Source organism: Lactuca virosa, chromosome 3 (assembly GCF_052849685.1).
Source record: "Lactuca virosa cultivar CGN04683 chromosome 3, Lactuca_virosa_CGN04683_v6, whole genome shotgun sequence".
In the NCBI taxonomy this organism is placed as follows: Eukaryota; Viridiplantae; Streptophyta; class Magnoliopsida; order Asterales; family Asteraceae; genus Lactuca; species Lactuca virosa.
This window is the reverse complement of record NC_136428.1, coordinates 183,099,095-183,122,541: the sequence shown is the minus strand read 5'-3', so window position 1 is coordinate 183,122,541 and position 23,447 is coordinate 183,099,095.

Genomic DNA, 23,447 nt, shown 5'->3' with positions numbered 1-23,447 from the left:
TTAGAACATTTATGAGTAGGATCACTCAAGTTTTGAGGTTCGCCTTGAACTTGAGGTTCGCTTGGACTGTGAGGTTTGTTTTGACCGTGAGGTTCGCTTTGACCTGGCTGTTCGGTTGGTACATGATGTTCGCTTTCCATTTCTTTTGCTGCTTCATCGATAATTTTCTTCAAGTTAACGATCTTGTTGTAAGCTGCTTTTGCCTCAGAATGAATTGCTCTCTCTGGTTCATCAAAGAGCAACATCTATTCTTCAAATAGATTGGAAATTGGAACCGAGACTTGAACTGATTTTGGAAAGATTTCCTCAGTTGGTACTTTGCTGGATTGCAGTTTCTTCACATAATCATCATCAAAGGTGACGTAGTAGGTTTCTTCAAGTTTCTTTGAATGTTTATTCAGAACCCTATATGCCTTTGAAGTAAGTGAGTAACCAAGAAAAATGCCTTCATCTGCCTTTACATCGAACTTGTTTTGGTTCTCTTTGGAGTTGAAAATAAAGCACCTTGAACTGAACATATGGAAGAACTTGACGTTTGGCTTGCGATTATTCAAGATTTCGTATGGAGTGATGGAAAATCTCTTATTGAGGAAGGTTCGGTTCTGGGTATAGCACGCAACAGCAATTGCATCAGCCCAGAAGTACAGAGGTAGAGAAGCGAAACTGAGCATGGTTCGGGCCGCTTCACACAACAAACAGTTTCGCCTTTCAACTACGCCATTTTGCTGTGGAGTATAGGGAGCAGAGAAGTTGTGAGGCACTCCCTTTTCAGCGAGAAATTCTTCAAACTCTTGGTTTTTGAATTCCAACCCATTGTCACTTCGGACATTTCTAACCACCTTTCGCAATTGTAGTTCCACTTGCTTTATAAATGCTTTGAGCTTTGGAGTTGCCTCTGATTTCTGTTTAAGAAAGAAAACCCAGGTGAAACGTGAAAAGTCATCAACAATAACTAAAATGTACTTACTACCACCGATGCTTTCTATGGCCGAAGGACCACATAGATTGATGTGAAGAAGCTCGAGAGATTCGATGATCCTTGTGTTGACAATTGTGGGATGACTCTTTCGGCTTTGATTTCCCATCTCGGATGTTGCACATAAGTGTTCCTTATCAAATTTGAGAAGTGGAAGTCCTCGTACATTATCACCGATAACCAACTTGTTGATATCCTTAAAGTTGAGATGTGAGAGCCTTCGGCGCCATAGCCAACTTTCGTCAGAGTGTACTTTCGTTAATAGGCATACAACTGGCTTTCCTCGAATTGGGTTAAGATTTAGAAGATACATTTCTCCTTTTCGCTTGGATTTTAACAAGACAGCCTTCGTTTTCTTTTCAACAATCTTTGAACCTTCATCATCGAACGAGACCTTCAAGCTAGTTCCCACAACTAGTTGAGAGACACTGATGAGATTATGCTGCAATCCCTCTACATATGCTACCTTTCGGATTGAGAATTCCCCGTTTGTGATCATTCCATAGCCTTTTATTGTGCCATATGAATTATTCCCGTATTTGACACATCCACCATCTTTAAGAGCCCGAAACTCCCTTAGCTCTTCCCTCCTTCCTATCATGTGACGTGAGCATCCAATATCGATGTACCATTCGTCGTCGAACTGCTCGTCACTTATAACCTGCAAAAATCAAGCAGATTTAGGAACCCAAAGTTGCTTGGGTCCTCATGAGCCTTTTACAGAACAGGGAATATCAATAGAAAGATCAACCATATAGGTTCTTTTTATTAGTGTGGTTTCGTCTTTTCTTTTGATGGTAAAGACCTTAAGTTTGTTTAAATAAGATTGAGGATTTTTGTTTTGATTCTTATCGGACTTGTTTTCGTGATTCTTAGGGTTAGCTAACGTCTTCTTTGTTTGCGTTTTGTCTTCAAAGACGAGCTTCCCTTTTCCCTTGCCGTCCTTGACATTCTTGTTAGGATTCTGCTTTGGTTGAGTGTGAGGAGGATTGTTACACCCTGTTCCGAATCCTGTTCCTAATTCGGTACGGTGGCTTGAAGATGGGTTATCATAAGTCTTAGGGCCTTTAGAAGAGAGAGATCTACACCCATTTGGGTACGGACGATGTATTGGAGGTAATCCGGGAGTTGGGTGGTGTATTGGAGCCAAGTGTCATATCGGTAAAGTGGCAGCTCGAGGTCTTTATGGATTTTGGATTTTCGTTCGGAAGGTTTTGAGGTGAGGGTAAGTTGATAGATGCGTAGAGCTTCTCGCCACCTTTCCGTGGATATAAAGAACATCAAAAACGGAGTTGAAACGAAGAAGTGATGGTCGTTTGAAGTTGGAGTGGTTCGGGTGAGTGTTCATTGACTTGTTGACCAAGTTCATTCAAGGCTCACGACGTGAGCATTAAGGGATCACGTCGTGAGACGCACCTGATGCACAAAAACCCTTATTTTCGGGTATTTAAAGGTATGTGATGGTTAGGGTTGCTTCTACTCCACCTCTTTTCCCTCCAAGACCTCTGGAAACCCTAATCTAAGCCTCCATTGAGCCCTTAAGCCATTGTTGGTGTTTTGGTGTGTGGTTTCCTTGAAGAAGAAGAAGAAGAAGAAGAAGAAGCTCCTGGGAAGTTCCATTTTAGCAAGATAAGCTCATCTTTGTGGACTAGCTGAACTTGTGAGCTCCAGTAAGGTATAAAGATCCTACCCTTTTCACTTGAGGTTGCTAGATCTATGTTATTGTGACCTTCTTTGCATATGATCTTGAAGTATCATGCATGGGGTCCATAAAGTTAGCAACTTTATCGACCATTGAGTCATTTGTTGTGCTAGAACCCTTAGATCTGGATTTTGGTGCAAGTTATGAGCTTCAAGTTTGAATCTTGATGTTTACACCCATCTTTTGACCTAACTAGTATTTAAGTCGTGTATTGGACATATGTGACTAAAAAGCTTTGATTTTTATGGTCCTTGGGGTCAAGGAAGACCCTCTAGACTGTCCCATGTTATGGCTTAATGGATTAGGAGGTTAATGCTCATTTTTGGTCATATCTGGACTCACGACGTGAGGAATTGTCACACCCCCAAACCAGACGGCGGAAACATCTGGGGGTGGAGGACTTGAATTGTAGTATCACAACACATGCATCATAGTAATTAAAGTACAAACAACCATTGTATTTAAAAAAAATATAAGTATTTACATGTGTTCAATCATTGTATATTGAACCAAAATATAGTTATACAAAAGTAGATATGACTCAACAAAGCTCCATCTTCTCAAAAGCTCGGGGAGTACCTGTGTATTATTTCCCTGAGAATACAAGTAATTTGAAAAGAGAGTATCAACATAAAGTTGAGTGAGTGCATAAGTGTTTATGTTTGAAAGAGTATCTTTGTATCTTGTATATGTAAACTGTTCTAGAAAATCCTATATTTTCTGTTGTATATGAAAAGTAGTTTTATTCCCATAAAACCGTTCTCTTTGTATCAATGTTTTGTATTTGTATTCCTTTATGAAAACTTGTAACTGAGAGTGTGCCTGGCTCCGCCAGCTGTTATTGAAAACTGTATTGAACCATTGTAATTTGTATTCTGAAAACTGGTACTTTGAAGGTGTACTTTCGTTTACTTGTTTATACACTAACGTATTGTTAATATCTTTTTAATGAGTTCTTATAACCATACTATGACGGATGGCCTGACACAAACGCTTTGTGGGCGTTTAAACTGTTGATAACAATTGCCACTCATCGGCGTGTATGCCTGACTGTAGCTAGCAGCCTGAGTGCGGGGTTGTCAATCTCGATATAGATCTACACACAACTTGTTTCGATCCCCGAGGCTGAAGATTTTGGTTATAATTTCATGACTTTACCTTGGTTGTCTATAATGAATTAAATAACCTGAATTGAATGTCTCATAAAAAGCATATAAACGTTACATGTATATTAGTTATGAAAACCCAATCATTCTGAAATAAATGATTGACAGTATGTTATTGATTTAGTATTTCAAACATGTATTTGATAAGTGTAAACCTTGATTTGTTCTGTATCAAAACCTAGTTTCTTGTAAGACTGTGTATTCTTATATCATGAATTATTGTTCTATGAATAAATTATACATATTATAATTTATATGTACTTTCTTAATGTGTATATAACTGTATTTAGCATGTAACCCCTTGCTCAACGTGTTACAAAGCTGTTTGAATTGATGAAATAACTTTTATATTTATATACATACACAATTTCATATACAGGTAAAATTTAAACGACACTCGGACAAATAACCGGAACTATAAGCCCACATCCAAACAAGGAAAAGGACCCAGAATGAGTTATCAGTCCTAGGCCTCTTAAATCTTATTTATATACACATATATATACAAATATGAATTCTGGGGAAAAATATAAGATTATAAAAGAGTTTGATGTTTTGAGTATTTTTTTGGATAATTTAATTTTATTTTATCATGATTTGAATCATGATTTTATAACACAAAGTTCTTGTGTTATGCTTGTATTCCCGCCCTTAAAACAGTAGAAAATATGAAAATACGGGGGTATGAACTCACTTGATAGGTGGTGAACCGGATGAAGTTTCGTTTTACGAAAAGGAGTTTGTTTGTCGAGAAACCGGCTCAAATTGGGCAAAGTTTCGATAGGAGAGAGGTTACTTCTCGGGAATCTTGGGGCTTCGAGGCTTGCTTAGGGTTCGAGACTTGATATCGGGGCTTTAGGGGTTGTATATGAGTTTGTGGAAGTGGAAAATGTGAAAGAGAATGAATTTAGGGGTGAAAATTGTAAATTAATTTGGAAGCCTCGCATGCCTTATATAGGCCGAAGCCTCGGATCCAAGGCTATGCGAGGATGACACGCGTCGGACAGGTGGCGAGGTTTCTGGCTTACTTCGGACTGTAGGCTCGCAGATAGGATGCTCAGATTGGACCATCCTTCGGTCCAATGGGAGACTGACACGCATGTGAAGGGGGTGTCTCTGGGATGTCCGATGCGAGGCTGTTCGCTTCTTAGTGGACCTCGGTTGTGGTCCAATCAGGAGGTGCCACGCATGGCTTCGGTCCACTCAGCAGCTGCCACGTGCGAGGTGACGTGTCACATGCGAAATTGCCCGGTTTTCCTATTTTTCTTTATTTTTGTGCCAAAACTTGCAAAAATCATAACTTTCGCATACGAGCTCCGTTTTTGGCGTTCTTTATATGCACGCGTAGGTAAAATCATACTCTACGACTTTCGTTTAGACTTCGTCGGCTAATTTTGAATTTATTTTTAATATTATTATTTTAAATAGACTGGGTCAGGAATCCGTTAAAAAATCATAACTTCTTCATCCGATGTCCGATTTTGTCTGTCTTTTTACCGTTGTACTACTACCGACGAGACCTTCAATTCTCGTTTAGGTTGTGTCGGCTAAAAATCGCTCGATCTTTATTTCGAGTTTTTAAATGTACACTACTATATTGGAACTTAGAAAAATCATATCTTCCTCATATGAAGTCAGATTTTTCCGTTCTTTTTATGAAAGTTCTCGGTTTAACATAAACTACAACTTTCATTTAGATTGTTAAGGCAAAAAAGCCTTTTATCGAAAATTCAGTTTTTACACTGAACAGTGTTTTGCCGGTTTTGTCGCGGATTTTCGATTGGTCATAACTTCTTCGTTATAACTCGGATTTTAGTGTTATTTATGTTTTTGGAAACCTTGTTACAATCTTTATCACTTGGTTCATCCCAATCGAGATTGCTAAATAATTGATTTTTGAGGGTCAATTATGTAAATATGCACATTATGCTAAAATTTCTGTTTATTATTATAAAAAGAACTACACATTGACCTATACTATTACATAGGTTTGAAATAACGATTTGTTACATTATCCCCCGGTTAGAGAGAATTTCGTCCCGAAATTAGTATTTCAGGTAGACTAGGGAAAAAAATGTGGATACTTCTGTTTCATTTGATCCTCCCACTCCCAAGTGAATTCAGGTCCCCGTTTTGCATTCCAGCGAACCTTCACTATCGGGATACGTCTTTCTTTGGTTTTCTTAACTTCCCTGTCTAGAATCTCTACGGGTTCTTCCATAAAGTTGAGGCTCTCGTTTAACTCGATATCCTCGAGTGGGATCACAAGAGTCTCATCAGATAAACACTTTTTCAAGTTTGATACGTGGAAGGTAGGATGAATTTTATTTAGTTCTTGGGGTAGTCGAAGTTTGTAAGCTACAGGCCCAATTCTAGCAAGAATTTCGAAGGGTCCTATGTACCTCGGACTCAATTTGTCACGCTTTCCAAAGCGTATCATGCCCTTCCAGGGTGAGACCTTTAACAAGACGCGGTCACCAACCTAGAATTCCAAGGGTTTTCTTTGTTTGTCAGCGTAGCTTTTCTGTCTATCTCTGGAAGCTTTAAGTCGCTCCCGAATTTGTATGATTTTCTCGGTGGTTTCTCGAATGACTTCCGGACCAGTGAGAGCACTGTCAGGAGTTTGACCTCTAGCTAGCTGCGTGTCACCCACTTCAGCCCAACACAGAGGGGATCTGCACTTGCGGCCATAGAGGGATTCGAATGGAGCAGCCTTTATGCTAGTGTGATAACTGTTGTTATAAGAGAATTGAACAAGGGGTAAGTGAATATCCCATGCTTTTCCAAAGTCTATCACGCAAGCTCGCAACATGTCTTCTAGTGTTTGAATCGTCCTCTCACTTTGTCCGTCGGTTTGTGGATGTAGGCTGTACTCATGTCCAGCCTAGTTCCCAAAGACTTTTGTAAAGACTGCCAGAAACGAGAGGTGAATCTACTATCTCGGTCCGAAATAATAGATATTGGTGGTACACCATGCAGTCTAACAATATCCTTGCGGTAAGTTCTGGTTAGTTTCTCCATCTTGTCGGTTTCTTTTATAGCCAAGAAGTGCGTGGATTTGGTTAATCTGTCGACGATTACCCAAATAGTATCATAACCACCCGGAGTCTTGGGTAATTTGGTTATGAAATCCATTTTAATCCACTCCCACTTCAATTCAGGGATTTCAGGTTGTTGTAATAAACCTGAAGGTTTCTGGTATTCTACCTTGACTTTGGCACAAGTAAGGCACTTGGCCACAAAGGTAGCGATTTCGGCCTTCATTTTAGGCCACCAATATAGTTTCTTAAGGTCCAGATACATCTTGTCTGAACCTGGATGAAGGGAGTATCGGGTTTTGTGATCTTCATTCATAACCACGTCTCTGTAACCACCGAACTTTGGTGTCCAGATCCGGTTCATGAAATAATAGACTCCATCATTCCTGACTTCGAAGTTCTTGTCCATTCCTCTCAGAGTTTCACCTGCCATGTTTTCGGGTTTCAAGGCTTCAAGTTGAGCTTCTTTGATCTGTGTGGACAGATGTGAATGGATTGTCATGGTCAACGACTTTACTCGGCGACCCGAGTATTCTTTTCTGCTAAGGGCATCAACTACTACGTTTGCTTTACCAGGGTGATAAAGAATTTCACATTCGTAGTTGTTCAGTAGCTCCACCCATCGTCGTTGTCTCATGTTTAGCTCTTTCTGATTGACGATATGCTGGAGACTTTTATGGTCCGTGAATATTGTGCATTTCGTGCCATATAGGTATTGTCTCCAGATCTTCAGAGTAAACACCACCGCTCCTAGCTCAAGGTCGTGTGTTGTATAGTTGACTTCATGCGTCTTAAGTTGTCTAGAGGTGTAGGAGATAACCTTTCCTCTTTGCATAAGTACGCACCCAAGCCCTTGATTTGAAGCATCACAGTACACTACAAAGTCCTCTGTCCCTTCGGGTAGGGACAGGATCGGTGCACTGCACAAGGCTTGTTTGAGCATTTGGAATGCGATTTCTTGCTTCTCTCCCCAGTTATAGGTTATGTTGGATTAATGTCTAAGTCCATAACTATAATTGGTAAGACTTGACCCGACCCGGCATGGTCCATTTGGGTTGCATGGCATCATGCATTTGGATAGACTATAATGAGAGAAATAACACTTAAGGTTGGTTAATATATTATAAGTTCTAATATATTAATAAGGTTATTTAATTAGTATTGATCAAGAATTAATTTGGAATTAATTAAGTGAACAAAAGGAGACTAATTAAATATATGGGTTGATTGTGTAAATCATTCATTCTTATATATGTGGGCTTGTGATCCAAGATTCCTTATGTTGGACTAAGTCCATGGGGTGACCCATGGATACTCCATGGAGGTTAAAATCCATGGAGCATAAGGAATGGGTAAAGTTATGAGTTACATGGTGTAACCCTAATAGCCACCATATAAAAGAATCCCATGGCTCAAGAAATCGTGCACTAGTGTGTGAGTGTGAGGGCTAGACGATTTCAAGGTGTGTTCAAGTTTCTCTCAAGTTATTCCAAGTGTATTTGGTGTTGTGTGAACCATTTGAGGTGTCACACTTGGGGAACTAGGCACTCAAGCTTCATGAAGACATTCTACATCGAAGAGGTATGTATTCTATCTTGTTATATTTATTATTTTGTATGCTAGATTAGGATAATACATTGGATGTTCATAATTGTATGTATAATAGAGAAAACATAGATCCAAGGTATTTAGGGTTGCATGTACACTTAGGAGTGTTAGAATGCTCATAACCCAACATGTTACACCCTTTTGCGTCAGGGTGGTAAGAGGCTTAGCTATTCGGGAGAAATTTTGGATGAATCTGCGATAGTAGCCAGCAAGACCTAATAATTGTCGGATTTCTGTAGGTGTTGTGGGTGCTTGCCAGTTTTCAATTGCTTTGATTTTGGAAGGGTCCACGTGTATTCCTTCTGAACTGACCACGTGACCTAGGAATTCAACCTTCCTAATCCAAAACTCGCACTTTGAAAACTTCGCATAAAGTTTTTCGGTCCTAAGGGTTTGTAATATTTGACGAAGATGTTGGCCATGTTCTTCTTTACTTCTTGAATAGATAAGGATGTCGTTGATGAAGACTATGACAAATTTGTCCAGGAATGGACGACACACTCTGTTCATTAGATCCATGAGCACAGCAGGTGCATTCGTCAATCCGAATGGCATCACTATAAACTCGTAATGACCATAACGAGTTCTAAACGCGGTTTTGGGAACGTCTTCCTCCAAAATCCGTAATTGGTGATACCCGGATCTTAAGTCTATTTTCGAGAAGTAGTTCGCACCTTGAAGTTGGTCGAACAGATCGTCAATGCAAGGTAAAGGGTATCGGTTCTTGATGGTAAGTTTATTCAGCTCGCGGTAGACTATGCACATGCGGAATGATCCATCCTTCTTCTTTACGAACAACACCGGTGCTCCCCAAGGTGAGAAGCTAGGCCTTATGAAACCCTTGTTAAGGAGTTCGTTACACTGGCTGGATAATTCTTGCATTTCAGAAGGTACAAGACGATAGGGGGATTTGGCAACGGGGGTAGCTCCAGGGATTAAGTCGATTCGGAATTCGACTTGTCGTTCGGGAGGTACTCCTGGAAGATCATCGGGAAAAATATCGGGAAAGTTGCAGACATCTGGAATGCTCGCGATATCTTTCACTTCTTGCTTTTTGTCTACCACGTGAGCTAAGAAAGCACAGTACTCCTTGCGAAGATATTTATGTGCTTTGATGCAAGAAATGATCTGAAGGTTCGTTCCGGGTTTGTCGCCATAGATAACCAGAGTTTCTTTAGTTGGTAAGTTCAAACGAATAGCTCTTTCATAACATAGGATGTCGGCATGGTTGGGGCACAACCAATCCATACCTATTATGATGTCAAAACTTTTGATAGAGACGGGCATAAGGTCTATTGGAAAAGACAAGTCATTCAAGGTAAGGATACATCCTATGTATATATCATCGGTGGATTCGGATTTCCCGTTAGCCATTTCTACTGTAAAAGTTTCGTTTAGTGGCTGGGAGTTTTCATTTAGTAGGTGTTTAATATTATGGCTCATGAAGCTCGTCTCAGTACCACAATCAAAAAGAATGCATGCATAAGTATTGTTGAGAAGGAACGTACCCGTGACCACTGCAGGGTCACCACCGCTTCTTCATGACCCAGTGCTAAAATCCTCCCAACTCCACCGGCATTTCCAGCCTTTGGACAATCTTTCTTGAAATGCCCCACATCACCGCATTGGTAGCATGCTCGGCCTACTCCAGCGGCAGGTACTTGGTTAAGGGGTTGGGGTGGTATTCTACATAATCGGGAAGTATGCCCTTTCCTGTTGCAGTTTCGGCACTGCATTTCTTGGCAATTTCCGTTGTGGTGAAAATTGCACTTGTTGCATTTAGGGAGGGTACCAGCATAGGGCTTTGTTGGTGCAAAGTTATTGGGGACAGCAGCAGGTACGACAGTAGGTATGGTAGTAGGTACAGTAGTAGCATGGACTGCCACCACTTGTTGCTTCTTTGCCGGTTCCAGAGGAGATTTGCCCTTCCTCTTATTCTAACCCTTATTCTTGCTATTGTTGTTGTTCTCCTTGGGTTGTTCTGGAGCGGAGACCACAGAGTTTTGACGGGCTCCGTGGTCGATAAGAGATTGTGCCAGTTCCTTGGCACTGGCAAAAGTAATAGGCTTTGAAGCTAAAACACTTGACTGAATTTGGGGGGACATACCCCAAATATATCTCTCAATATTCTTGCTCTCCATAGGAACCATATCTGGACAAAGTATTGCCAGATCACATAACTTACTGGTATAGGTTGATATATCAGAACCAACCATTGTAAGAGCCCATAGTTCTTGCTCCAGTTTCTGTATCTCCCCTCGCGGGCAGTATTCCCGCATTAACATGGTTTTTAGGCTCTCCCAGCTGATGGAGTTAGCCACAACTAGAGTAAGTGACTTAATGTGGCCATTCCACCATGTTAGAGCCCTATCAGAAAAAGTACAGGCAGCAAATTTAACTTTGCTACCCTCAGGACAGGAGCAAATTTCAAAGATTGCTTCCGTCTTTTCTATCCACTGCCTTAGTTCCATAACTCCCCCAGTCCCATTAAAGGTCCTGGGTTTGGCATTAGAGAAATCCTTATAAGTGCATTCTCACGAATGCCCATGACTTTCGCCATGGTTAGAAGGATGTGCACCGACTCCCGACCCACTAACCTTAGGAGTATGGATATGAGCCAAGGCAGCCGCTACAGCCGCCGTGACCGCCGCTTGAAACATAGCGGGGTCGAATTGAGGAGGTGGTGGTGGGGGTGGCGTCGGTGCTTCATTGGTGTTGCCACGTCTTGGATTTCTACGAGGAGGCATCTCTTGCTATAAAAGTCAAATAGATAAAAAAGATAGTGAGATATCAAGATTGAATATGAATTTGATATCTCTGAACTAAACACTTAATTCAACATGAATCACACAAAGAATTGGAAATAGAAATCCACTGCAAGTACAACTTGCAACTGGATAATATGAAATTGAATGGTTATTTTTCAAAGGGTAAGAATGTATATGTCGACTGTATTGGTATATAAAGTACATAAGGTCTGGAAAACTTGACCTTAAATCAGAATTATAATATACCCCAACACTGAGAAAGTGTCGACATCAAACCGACCTACTGGAAAATAAAATTTCCGCGGTCGTATTGAAAGCATGAAAAATAACACTGGAACATTCCTTTGATCCAAAACTTTGTAATAAAATGCTTATGAGAACTGTAATAACTCTTGTTGAAGTAAGGTGCTTATTGTTTTATTGATACTTGATTTGTACATAACGTAGAAAGTAGTATACACATTCGATATAGAAAGTAGAAAGTAGAAGTAGTGCGAACACTACTTGCGACGGTTTCTACGACGATTGCTAGGTTCCGCTTCGTCTTGCGCTTTCCAGCGCCTTTCTTGGGCAGCTTGATGCTCCCTCAGTTCTATGATCTCTGATTCAGCAGCATTAAGTTGCCTTTGAAGGGCTTCAGTATGGTGCTGGGTATCATCTTGCATCTCGTCAATACGAAGGATATCTGCAGTGTTAGCCTGCGCAGCCGCATTCACCTCTAGGATTCGATTGATCAACATCCTTGATTGATCGAACTGTTGGGCTATTCAGTTTACTATAACTGGAAGAGCTCTGTCAGCGGTTCCTCCTCTAGATACGTTATAGAAACCTCGTGCTATTCCGTACGGAGGGCGTTGGCCGTCTTGTCGACTCCAATGGTTTATGTATTGGCCCCACTCAGGTATTGGTTCTGCTTCCTCTAGCCTCTAGGGACGCTCTCCAGGGTTGCAGACTTGTGGCTCTGTATCCGTACCACTTGACTCGCTGTCCTCAAAGGGTTCTTCGTCTGAGTCTGTGATCCAGCCTGCATTCTATGGATTGTAGGGGTCTCCCGGTAAATTAGGTGCAACCATAGGTTCTGTATTAGAAATAAGGTTAGTAAAATACTCTCCATAGTATTTTAATCTTTGTATTCTGTTCTATAGTTCTTCTGAATATGTATGGTAAGTTTTATACATGTCTCAACACTACTATCACTCCCAAACACATGTTGGTCATATCTCAAATCAATATAGTTGATCAGGCTATATTAATTCCAGATATGGTTACATAACTGCTCAGGTTTGACTATAGTGCTCAACATCCAAATACTTTTAAGTTCTTATGATTGTGATATTGTACTTGTAAGTATGAGTGTGTTCTTATGACTGTGATACTGTACTTGTTGGTATGAATGTTAGTATACTTCTTATAAAAATACTTAAATCTTTAAAAGTATACTTGTAGTCAGAGCTCCCTGCCCCGATGTATTTATAGTTTGTATATCTTTTAATTGATTTATATACTGAGTTCACTATAAACAATGCTCTGATACCAATCTATCACACGCCCAAACCAGACGGCGGAAACATCTGGGGGTGGAGGACTTGAATTGTAGTATCTGTCACACCCCAAAACCAAGAACGGCGTGGAGGACGTCATGTACAGTATCACAACAATGCATAATAGTAAAGACAAGCAACAACATCCATTGAATTAATATAATAATTGTAATACAAGGGTGCTCTGTATAGTTGTATGACACCAAAAGTATAATCGAAATAAAAGATGACTCTTGTATGTGCACCATCTTCTCAAAAGCTTCATCTGTACCTGTCTACTGATGACCTGAGAATACAAGTTATTTTGAAAGCGAGTATCAGCATAAAGGTGGTGAGTTCATAAGTATTTAGTGTCATTGTTGGTATAAAAATGTTAGTAACAATGTAGTTTAGTAATTGATTTCAAATGTTTTGTAAATTGTATACTCCCTAGAAAACCCTATGTTTTCTAGTGAAAAGGTAGTCTTCTACCAAGACCCGATTGTTTGGATAGTTGTTCTTTTCTAAAATGTAAGAGTTTTCCTTAGTGAAGCTATCAGTATGAAAATATAGTTTTAGACTTCACTCAGTTAATGTGATTACAAAATAAATGTAATAGGGAAAATAGTGTTTCACCCTAGCAGTATCACTGCTATCTAATAGTAATGAAAATGCAGACTCAAGGTAGTATTAAATGTATAATACACCTTGGGGAGTCCGTTTTTCCTTTAATTCTTAGTAGATTAATTAAAGGTTATAATGTGAACTCGCATGTAACCATGATGATCGACGGCTGAATAACTAATGACCCTCCAGGTCATATGTAGTAGTGTGACATTTTGTCATCCCTGGGCCTTATCGGCTCGGACTGTAGCTAGCATCCGGGATGTGGGAGTGTCTGTCTCGTATAGATCTATACACATAATGCCCGCTCTCCCTCCAGGAGACTCTGGTTACAAGGTGATACCACAATGAAGTGTTGTATCGAGAAGTTGTATGTCACATCTTGTTATAGTATTCGATATTTGTATAGTGTATAGTATGTTCTCTTCTATAGTGTATAGTGTGTTCTCTTGTATAGTGTATAGTGTGTTCTCTTTTATAGTGTATAGCGTATATTGTTACTCAATGTAGTACTTATGTAGTGATTCATAAATGTACTGACTCTTGTATGAGTAATAGTAATAGTGAATAGTAATCCCTTAACTATACCTATTATAGTTAAATAGTAAGGTTGTTTGGATGCCTTTGTTACACAAAGGTACTGTACTGAAGTAACAGCTTTTATATCCAACACATGTATATATGATATATAACTAAGAATTCAACGACATTCAGACAAATAACAGGATACCCTATGTCCACAACCAAACAAGGAACATGAAGTAAGGTGAGCTATCAGTCCTAAGTCCTTCAAGTCTTACTTATATAAATATACTAGTGTAGATATGAATTTGAAAGCATGGCAAGTATAAAAGAGTTTGAAAGCAGTTTTAGTATCAAAAGGGTTTAATAAAGGTTTGAAAGCTTGAAAATCCATGAGTTTGATAACAATTTGAAAGTAATAGTAAATCTTTCTGTTTATTCTAGTTATTAATCACCTGTGATTAAAGCAATAACTAGAAATGTTCAACTTGTATTCCCCCCCATAAAAGCATTTAAAATCATTTAAAAGGTTGATTAAGGGGTATGAACTCACCTGCAGTGAGTAACTCAAACGAAGGGTCGATGTAGGATCGTCGGGTGTCAATTGAAATCTTGAGCACAAACGTATCCTGTTTTCCATGTAATAACACTTAGAAGAATACGCTAGTAGATATAACCACTAATGGTGATAGGGACATGTCTTAAGGACATAAAACACTTAGAATTAAGTGTTACCAACTCGTATGGTTGCACATAAGGAGTGTATGGCCCTATATTGGGGTGTAAGGCCACAAAAGCATGGGTTTCGTGTGTGTGCACCAGAGTGTGCGGCCAAGCCTGTGTGCGACCGCACACTCACTATGGAGTGTGTCAAAAACGTGGTTCCAAGCCTTTGGTATGTTCTAGTGAAGGTGTTTTGGCCATTGCTTAACCGGATTGGGAGTTTGTTGTCATTTTGGACCCTTAAAAGGGTGTGTGCGGTTGCACATGGCGTGTGCGGCCAGGTGTGTGCGGCCAGGCCTATGTGTTGTCGTACACACTCCTACAAATGTGTCCAAATCGATTTTCCAAGGCTTTGAGATGATCCTAAGAAGGTGTTTTGGTCGTTGTTAGGCTTGGATGAGTGTTTAAGCCCATTTTAGGACCAAAAGATGTGTGTGTGGTCACACATGATGTGTGTGCAGCCGTCCACACATGAAGATCATCTAGAATGATGATTTCATGGATCAAACTCGAGGGAAATGTGTTATAATGTGTTGCAGTAAAGATCTAAGGATGTTTACTTACTTGTTTTGGAGGTTGAAGAGGAAAACATGAAGAACTCTAGAGAGAAAAGTGTTCCAACTTTGAAGGAGTGTGAAAAGGGTGTGAGGTTGACTTGGGGTCCTTTATATAGGCTAGAGAGTGAGTCTGAGAGGGTGTGCGGTCAGCTGTGTGCGGCTGGATGGCCGCACACTCGGGTGTGCGGCCGCACACTCCTTGCTAGGTGTGTTTGGCCCGTTTTAGTGATGCTACCCACATTTTCACCCTTCCTAAGACTCATATCAAGGTTAGACTAAGCCTCAAGCACTCATATAGACCCAAAACTTCATTACAAAATAGCGAAACGAGGCTAACTTTGCTAAAATGAAGAATGTACACGTTAGAAGTTTCGGGTTGTCACATCATCCCCCCGTTAGAGGGAATTTCGTCCCGAAATTAGAGTTTAGGAAACTAAGTTATTACAAATAACTAAGTAAAAAGATGAGGATATTTATGTTTCATTTGATCCTTGCGCTCCCAAGTGAATTTCGGTCCTCGCTTGGCGTTCCAGCGGACCTTCACAATGGGGATACGACTTTGTTTGGTTCGTTTGACCTCTCGGTCCATGATCTCTACTGGTTCTTCCAAGAAGTTGAGACTCTCGTTGATTTCAATTTCGTCGAGTGGGATTACAAGAGTCTCGTCGGATAGACACTTTTTCAAGTTCGAAACGTGGAAGGTTGGATGTACGTTACTTAGTTCGTGGGGAAGGGTGAGTTTGTAAGCTACGGGGCGGATTCTAGCGAGAATTTCGAAGGGCCCTATGTATCTTGGATTTAGCTTTCCACGCTTTTCGAAGCATATCAAGCCATTCCAGGCTGAGACTTTCAAAAGGACTCGGTCTCCCACCTGGAATTCCAAAGGATTCCTTCGTTTGTCGGCGTAGCTTTTCTGTCGGTCTCTAGAGGCTTTCAATCGTTCACGAATCTGAACGATCTTCTCTGTCGTTTCCCGAATGATCTCCGGACCCGTGAGAGTGCTGTTAGGAACTCGTCCTTTAGCTAACTGAGTGTCACCCACCTCGGCCCAGCACAGAGGGGATCTGCACTTTCGGCCATAGAGGGCTTCAAATGGAGCAGCCTTTATGCTCGTGTGATAACTGTTGTTGTAGGAAAATTCGACAAGGGGTAAATGAGTATCCCATGCCTTCCCAAAGTCAATCACACAGGCTCGCAACATATCTTTTAAGGTTTGGATAGTTCTCTCACTTTGTCCGTCGGTCTGTGGATAGTAGGCTGTACTCATGTCCAGCCTCGTTCCTAAGCGGCTTTGTAGTGACTGCCAGAACCTCGAAGTGAATCTACTATCTCTATCGGAGATAATGGATATAGGAACACCATGCAGTCGTACGATCTCCCTAATGTATGTTCTTGTGAGTTTCCTTGATGGGTAGGAAGTGCGCGGACTTGGTCAATCTGTCGACGATGACCCAAATGGTATCAAGCCCACCCGTTGTCTTGGGTAGCTTGGTTATGAAGTCCGCTCCCACTTCCATTCAGGTATCTCAGGCTGTTGTAGTAGACCTGACGGTTTCTGGTATTCGACCTTGACCTTGGCGCAAGTAAGGCATTTATTCACGAAGGTAGCGATCTCTGCTTTCATGTTAGGCCACCAGTATGACTTTTTAAGATCCAGATACATCTTATCTGAACCTGGGTGGACGAAATATCGAGTGTTGTGTGCTTCCCTCATGACTAGGTCCCTTAAACCACCGTGTCTCGGTGTCCAGATCCGGTCCATGAGATATAATGCTCCGTCACCCTTGGCTTCCAAGTTCTTATCCATCCCGCGTAGGGATTCTCCCGCCACATTTGTAGGTTTCAAAGCTTCGAGCTGAGCCTCCTTAATTTGTGCGGATAGATGCGAATGGATAGCCATGGTCAATGACTTGACTCTTCGACCAGAATATTCTTTCCGACTTAGGGCGTCTACTACCACATTGGCTTTACCCGGATGATAACGAATTTCGCATTCGTAGTCATTGAGTAGCTCGACCCACCGTCGTTGCATCATATTGAGCTCCTTCTGGTTGAATATGTGTTGGAGGCTTTTGTGGTCGATAAAGATGGTGCTCTTCGTACCATATAGGTAGTGTCTCCAGATTTTTAGGGCGAACACAACCGCTCCTAATTCGAGGTCGTGTGTGGTGTAGTTGACCTCGTGTGTCTTCAGTTGTCTTGAGGCGTAGGCGATGACCTTACCTCGTTGCATCAGAACACAGCTGAGCCCCTGGTTGGATGAATCGCAGTAGACCACAAAGTCTTCTGTTCCTTCGGGGAGGGATAGTATCGGTGCGGTGCACAAGGCTCGTTTTAGCATTTGGAACGCTTTTTCCTGCTTCTCTTCCCAGTCAAAGGCCACGCCCTTCTGGGTCAATGTCGTAAGAGGTTTCGCAATTCGAGAAAAGTTTTGAATGAACCTGTGGTAGTAGCCAGCGAGGCCTAGAAATTGACGAATTTCTGTAGGCATCTTCGGTGCTGACCAGTTCTCGATGGCTCTAATTTTGGAAGGGTCCACGTGGATTCCTTCTTCGCTAACCACGTGTCCTAAGAATTCGACTCTTCGGATCCAAATTTCGCATTTAGAGAACTTCGCATAGAGTTTCTTTGAGCGTAGGGTTTCCAGGACTTGTCGTAGATGATCGCTATGCTCCTCATCACTTCGAGAGTAGATAAGTATATCATCGATGAAGACGATGACGAACTGTTCCAAGTAAGGACGACATACTCTATTCATTAAGTCCATGAATACTGCGGGCGCATTGGTCAATCCGAATGGCATCACCACGAACTCATAGTGTCCGTAGCGAGTTCGGAAGGCTGTCTTCGGAACATCCTCCTCAAGCACTCGTAACTGGTGATACCCGGATCTCAGATCGATCTTGGAGAAGTAGCTCGCCCCTTGCAGTTGGTCGAATAAATCGTCTATGCGAGGAAGAGGATAACGATTTTTGACTGTAAGCTTGTTGAGTTCCCTATAGTCGATGCACATACGGAACGATCCGTCTTTCTACTTGACGAAAAAGACTGGTGCTCCCCAGGGTGAGAAGCTTGGTCTTATAAAGCCCTTGCTGAGCAGTTCGTTAAGTTGACTGGATAGTTCTTGCATCTCAGCAGGTGCTAGACGATAGGGCGATTTGGTTACGGGGGTAGCTCCTGGAATTAAGTCGATTCGGAACTCGACTTGACGTTGCGGGGGTAATCCTGGGAGTTCTTCCGGAAAGATGTCAGGAAAATCGTGTACTACGGGGAGGTCTTTTAGGTCTTTTGTTTTCTTGCTAGTATCGACAATATGTGCCTAGAATGCACGATATTCCTTACGCAGGTACTTTTGGGCTTGAATACTCGATATGATACGAAGGCTAGTACTGGCTTTGTCTCCGTAGATCAACAAGGTTTCGTTATCGGGTAGGTTTAGACGAATTGCCTTGTCGAAACACAGGATATCGGCACGATGGAGACTCAACCAGTCCAAGCCTACGATGACATCGAAGCTCTTGATTGCTACTGGTATGAGGTCGATTGGGAACGAATGGTTATCTAGCGTGAGGGAACAACCTATGTAAATCTCGTGACAACTCTCAGTCTTTCCATTAGCCATTTCTACGACGAAGGTTTCTTTTAGTGTTTGCGGTGAGTGTTTAAGTAAGTGTTTAAAGTTTTGGTTTACGAAGCTCCTCTCTGCCCCACTATCAAATAGGATACAAGCATAAGAGTTTTCGAGAAGGAACGTACCCATGACTACTGTGGGGTCTGCTACTACTTCATTGTGGCCAATAGCAAGTAGTCTCCCTGCTCCTCCCGCATTCCCAGCTTTAGGGCAGTTTCTTTTGAAGTGTCTTGTCTCGCCGCAACCGTAGCAGGCTTGACTCAGTCCGGTACTGGGAACCTGGGTGATGGGTTTGGGTTGTGTTCTGCAAAACCGGGTGGTATGGCCCTTCCGGTCGCAATTAGTGCAGTGCATCTCACGGCAGGGGCCGTTATGATGGGAAGAGCACTTAGTGCACTTGGGTAGGTTCCCTGCATATGTTTTGGCTGGTACAGGGGCAGCAGGAGTGGTGGCAGCATGGACAGCCACCGTTTGTTGTTTCTTGGAAGGGTGTTGATTTGATTTGCCTTTCTTTCGGTCCCAACGCCTCTTCTTGTTGTCAGCCGCGTTGGTCGGTGCGGGGGTAGTAGTTGTGGTTGTTGTTTGAGTAGAGGGAACTTCATGATCAATCAGCCTTTGGGCCAATTCCTTGGCACTATCGAAGGTCGCAGGGTATGATGCTAGAATATTCCCTCGATACTAGGGTACTAGACCCCAGATGTATCTTTCAATCTTTTTGTTTTCGTTGGGGACCATGTTAGGACATAGAGCCACCAAGTCGCAGAACCTGGCTGTATACGCTACTATGTCGGAACCCTGCATTTTGAGGTTCCACAGTTCCTCCTCGAGTTTCTGAATTTCGCCCCTCGGGCAGTATTCTCTTGCCAGAATGTCCTTTAGTGTATCCCAACCCATGACGTTAGCTGCTACTAGGGAGAGTGCTTTGACATGGCCATTCCACCACGAAGGCCCTTTGGGTGAAGGTGCAAGCAGCAAACTTTATCTTGCTTCCCTCAGGGCAGGAGCACATCTCGAAGATTGCTTCTGTTCGCTCGATCCATTGGGACAACACAATTATCCCTCTGGTTCCATTGAAGTATGTCGGTTTACAGCTGATGAAATCTTTATAGATGCACTCCCGCGCACGTGGTTAGGTTTCACCATGACTAGAGTTTGTGCCCAAACCTCCTCCACTGGCACCACCAGAATTTACTTGAGCCATGGCTGCATTCACAGCTGCGGTCATCGCGGCTTGAAAGATTACCACATCGAACTGCGGAGGGGGTGGTGGTGGTGGTGGTGGAGTTTGGTTCGCAGGTCTGCCCCTGGTCGGACGCGGACGAGGCAGCATCTTATACTGAAAGTTGATATGGATGGTGATAATAGTGAGAATCGATTGTGAGAATGATGAGAATGTTTCATGGACTAAATTGCCATAGTCCAAAAATCAGATAGAGTCATAACAATAGAGTAGTAAAACACATGTGTAAGGGCTTCCCATAGATGAGATAACTGCCAACATTACTGGTATTAATGATATAAAAAGAGTTCGGGAAAAACGACCTAACAGAAGGTCTTACATCAAACCATAAAAGGAAAATGTTGGCAGCTTAGAAGTCTAGTTAAACTACTTTAAAAGCTAGAAATATTTTACAGACAAGTGCTCCCTAGGGCACAGAAAGAAAGGCAATTCCTTAATTCAAAAGAAAAGATGAGTCGACATCCTCTAACGACGACGGTTATTCCTCGGGCGGATCCTCAGATCTGCCAGTTGGCGTTCCATGTCAAGTAGGCGCTGCTCGTACACTCGCTAGCGTACGCGATGCTCTATGACTTCCGCCCTAGTCTCAGCTAGTGCCTGAAGTAGAGACTCGCGGTCATTCTGAGTCCTCTCGTTAGCATCTTGCAGACGGCGGATGTTGATGTCACTCATCCTGGTGTGGGTGACTATTTCAGCAATTCGGTTAATGGCGGTTCTCCCCTGAATCTCGTTTCGAGCAATCCTGCGGACTAGAATAGGCAAGACCCTGTCCGCAGTGCTTCCTCCGTTCACGTTGTAGAACCCTTGGTCTCCGTTGTAGGGGATGGGTTGGTCTAGCTCCTGACTCCAAGCCTCCAAACTCTCCACCCACAGAGGTGTTGGTCCTCGGAAAACTGGGCGTTGGTTAGGGTTTGGAGCTACCGGAGGTATGTTGTTGACTTCTGGTTCGGAGTCAGAACTTTCCGAAAAGCCTCCTGCACGGTGATTATCCAGGGGGATTGGGTGATCAACTTCGGGCTCATTACCGAGCCACCCACCGTTTCCTTGGTTGGGATTGTACGGATCGCCGGGAGGATGGAAGCCAGCCATGATATCTACGCGAGAATAGGGGAAAGAATAGTTAATAGGCGTACTTACCAAGGATAATCAATAGATGATCGTTTATTAGTTAATTCAATACTTGCCTAGTGCATACTAATTACATGCAACCGAAACAGAATAGACCTTCGAATAAGTGACCCTAACTCTAAATCCACAACCAAACAAGGAACAGGAAATAAAGCAAAGATCACAGATTCTAAGCCTATAGAGCCTTAGTCACATGTAACCTTAGAGTATCCACTTAGCAACTATTGCTCTACTAGTAATGACCTTTTTAGTTTTCACATATGTAGTCTATAGTAATGCAGAATACTGCTATAGTATTCTGTTCTAATGTTCTCGTTGTAGTAGTGTTGGTAAGTTTTTAGACTTGTTGCAACATTACAATCATTCTTAGGCACATGCTAGTCACTCCTTAGAAAATATAGTTGATCAGGCTATATCCCCTTAGGTTTGACTATATGTCTCTAAACCTAATTGTGATGTTCAACAATCATAATACTTTTGTTCTGTTCTAGTATGATACTGACCCTGGTATGAATGGATGTATATATATATATATATATATATATATATATATATATATATATATATATATATATATATATATACTTAGTTAAATATTTTATTATTTAAAAGTATATATTCTTAGTCAGAGTGTTTTAATCCCGGTGTGTTTATAGTTCGTATATCTTTTATGGGTTGATATACTTGATTCACTATAAACAGTGCTCTGATACCAATCTGTCATACCCCAAAACCAAGAACGGCGGAATACGTTCTGGGGTGGAAGACGTCATGTACAATATCACAACAATGCATAATAGTAAAGACAAGCAACAACATCCATTGCATTAATATAATAATTGTAATACAAGCGTGTTCTGTATAGTTGTATGACACCAAAAGTATAATCAAAATAAAAGATGATTCTCGTATGTGCTCCATCTTCTCAAAAGCTTCATCTGTACCTGTCTACTGATGACCTGAGAATACAAGTTATTTCGAAAGCGAGTATCAGCATAAAGCTGGTGAGTTCATAAGTCTTTAGTGTCATTGTTTGTATAAAAATGTTAGTAACAATGTAGTTTAGTAATTGATTTCAAATGTTTTGTAAATAGTATACTCCCAAGAAAACCCTATGTTTTCTAGTGAAAAGGTTGTCTTCTACCAAGACCCGATTGTTTGGATAGTTGTTCTTTTGTAAAATGTAAGAGTTTTCCTTAGTGAAGCTATGAGTATGAAAATATAGTTTTAGACTTCACTCAGTTAATGTGATTACAAAATAAATGTAATAGGGAAAATAGTGTTTCACCCTAGCAGTATCACTGCTATCTAATAGTAATGAAAATGCAGACTCAAGGTAGTATTAAATGTATAATACACCTCGGGGAGTCCGTTTTTCCTTTAATTCTTAGTAGATTAATTAAAGGTTATAATGTGAACTCGCATGTAACCATGATGATCGACGGCTGAATAACTAATGACCCTCCAGGTCATATGTAGTAGTGTGACATTTTGTTATCCCTGGGCCTTATCGGCTCGGACTGTAGCTAGCAGCCGGGATGTGGGAGTGTCTGTCCCGTATAGATCTAAACACATAATGCCCGCTCTCCCTCCAGGAGACTCTGGTTACAAGGTGATACCACAATGAAGTGTCGTATCGAGAAGTAGTATGTCACATCTTGTTATAGTATTCGATATTTGTATAGTGTATAGTATGTTCTCTTGTATAGTGTATAGTGTGTTCTCTTGTATAGTGTATAGTGTGTTCTCTTGTATAGTGTATAGCGTATATTGTTACTCAATGTAGTACTTATGTAGTGATTCATAAATGTACTGACTCTTGTATGAGTAATAGTAATAGTGAATAGTAATCCCTTAACTATACCTATTATAGTTAAATAGTAAGGTTGTTTGGATGCCTTTGTTACACAGAGGTACTGTACTGAAGTAACAACTTTTATATCCAACACATGTATATATGATATATAACTAAGAATTCAACGAAATTCGGACAAATAACAGGATACCCTAAGTCCACAACCAAACAAAGAACAGGAAGTAAGGTGAGCTATCAGTCCTAAGTCCTTCAAGTCTTACTTATATAAATATACTAGTGTAGATATGAATTTGAAAGCATGGCAAGTATAAAAGAGTTTGAAAGCAGTTTTGGTATCAAAAGGGTTTAATAAAGGTTTGAAAGCTTGAAAATCCATGAGTTTGATAACAATTTGAAAGTAATAGTAAATCTTTCTGTTTATTCTAGTT